General features: G+C 38.7%; 1 long non-coding RNA gene across 1 annotated transcript; it reads right to left on the bottom strand.

Moving 5' to 3' along the window:
* Positions 1 to 582: 582 nt before the first annotated feature.
* LOC128632771 (uncharacterized) lies at positions 583 to 2226 on the bottom strand. The gene is made up of 2 exons (XR_008396373.1): positions 1093 to 2226; positions 583 to 965 (listed from the first exon to the last, which is right to left on the bottom strand). It is a non-coding gene; the product is annotated as an uncharacterized LOC128632771 (long non-coding RNA).

The raw sequence follows: 2226 nt of genomic DNA, 5'->3' as shown, positions 1-2226 counted from the left end.
TTTTGGATTAAACCTCATAACCTGCACTTGCTTCTGTCTTTGCCTCCTTTACATGAGAAATGTGTAATGTACATCTGCATAAATATGACTAAAACATCATCAGATTTTCACACAAGTCCTAAAAGTAGATAAAGAGAACCCAATTCAACAAACGAGATAAATATATAATACTTGGTCATTTATTTATTGAGGAAAATGATCAATATTACATATCTGTGCTGTCAGTATGTGGTGTGAGCCCCTTGTGCAGCAATAACTACAGATAAACGTTTGGGGTAACTGACGATCAGTCCTGCACATTGGCTTGGAGGAATTTTAGTCCATTCCTCAGTACAGAACAGCTTCAACTCTGGGATGTTGGTGGGTTTCCTCATATGAACTGCTTGCTTCAGGTCCTTCCACAACATTTCAACTGAATTAAGGTCAGGACTTTGACTTGGCCATTCCAAAACATTAACTTTATTCTTCTTAAACCCTTCTTTGGTAGAGCGACTCGTGTCTTTAGGATCGTTGTCTTGCTGCATGACCCACTTTCTCTTGAGATTCACTTCATGGACAGATGTCCTGACATCTTTCTTTTAGAGTTTGCTGGTATAATTCAGAGTTCATTGTTCCATCAATGATGGAAAGTCGTCCTGGTCCAGATGCAGCAAAACAGGCCCAAACCCCACACACCTATGTTTCACAGATGGGATAAGGTTCTTATGCTGGAATGCAGTGTTTTCCTTTCTCGAAAGATAACACACACTGGCCGATATTGGACTTCCTCCATTTCCCTGTATCTGTGTTGAGTGAGACTGCCTTCTTTATCAGGTCTTCCCCTGCAAACCATGTGACCTAGTCCAGAATGCAGCCAGATGAATTGTGTACATCTTCCCCAAGTTCTGCCTCATCACCCCTTTTGCTGTATTCCATCCACAGGTTTTGTGTAGCTGCTGAATCAGATATAAAGCACCGGCAAACACCTAAAAACTCACCGACAAAGCAAAAAAAAAATGACGATGTTAGAATGGCCCAGTCAATCACCTGACGTGAATCTAATTGAACAAGATTTAAAGACAATATGTTTAGAAGAATGGACCAAAATCACACCTGAATATTGCGGCCCATTAATTTCTTCATACAGCGTCTTGAAGCGTCATTACAAACAAAGGCTTCTCCACTAAGTATTAAATACATTCCAGTTAGTGTGTTCAATACTTTTTTCCCCGTGTCATTCATCTTTATTACAGAAAACTTCATTTATGGACTTTAATGTTGTCAATTCTTTATATTTGCGGATTTCCCGAGTTAATGCTGATATCTGGTGAAAATTTCATTACTTACTTCCTGCACTATATATATATTGCAGAAGTCCTTAGCGTCACTGCATGCCTTTACTATAGGCCTACTGACTCATTCACCCATTCTCACACACATACCAATAGCTGCAGAGCTGCCATGCAACTTGGGCATAATTGGGGAGTGTCTTGCCCAAGGACACTACAGCATGTGGAGGCATGTGGGCTGGGAATCAAACTGCCAACCCTACTATTAGTGGACAACTCGCTCTACCACCTGAGCCACAGCCGCAACAAGACAGAAGTACTTCTACTGGGACCACATGCAGCTAGAAGTAATCTTTCTGATCACACAGTAACTCTGGATGGGCTTTGTGCTTCATCATGTGTAGCAGTAAAAGACCTTGGAGTGATTACTGACTCCAGTCTTTCATTTGAAGCTCATGTAGATGTAGGTAAAAATACAAACAAGGGACTCATGAACAACTATCACAAATCATACAGTCGTTGTTTATCCAGGTAAAAACACACAGTATTAAGAATCAATGGTATGTAAACTTTTGAACTCTTTTATTTGTGTAAATTCAGTTATTATTTTGTCTGGTGGACTATATGTAAACATCTTTTATGTATAATAGCATCACATAAGCTAGCAGTACTTCATAAAAACCAAAATGCAATTCTTATGATCTCTATTTTTTTCATTATTAATAAGGGTCTAATAAGAAAGACCAGGTGTGTGTAGACCAGGTGTGTGTATAACTGATGACATAAAAAAAAGGGAAATTGCATGTAAAATGTTGGGGAAAACAACACCAACTTCTAAAAATATTTGCATCATGTTGATGTTGTTGTACTGAGTCACTGTTTAAACAAGATGTTTTCAAAACAAATTGAAAATGATTCACCCAGTGCAGGAATGCTGTTAATGTATTTCTTGACATAA

The sequence above is a fragment of the Ictalurus punctatus genome, chromosome 3, assembly GCF_001660625.3.
Source record: "Ictalurus punctatus breed USDA103 chromosome 3, Coco_2.0, whole genome shotgun sequence".
Classification (NCBI taxonomy): Eukaryota; Metazoa; Chordata; class Actinopteri; order Siluriformes; family Ictaluridae; genus Ictalurus; species Ictalurus punctatus.
This window is presented reverse-complemented; position numbering and strand designations above follow the sequence as displayed.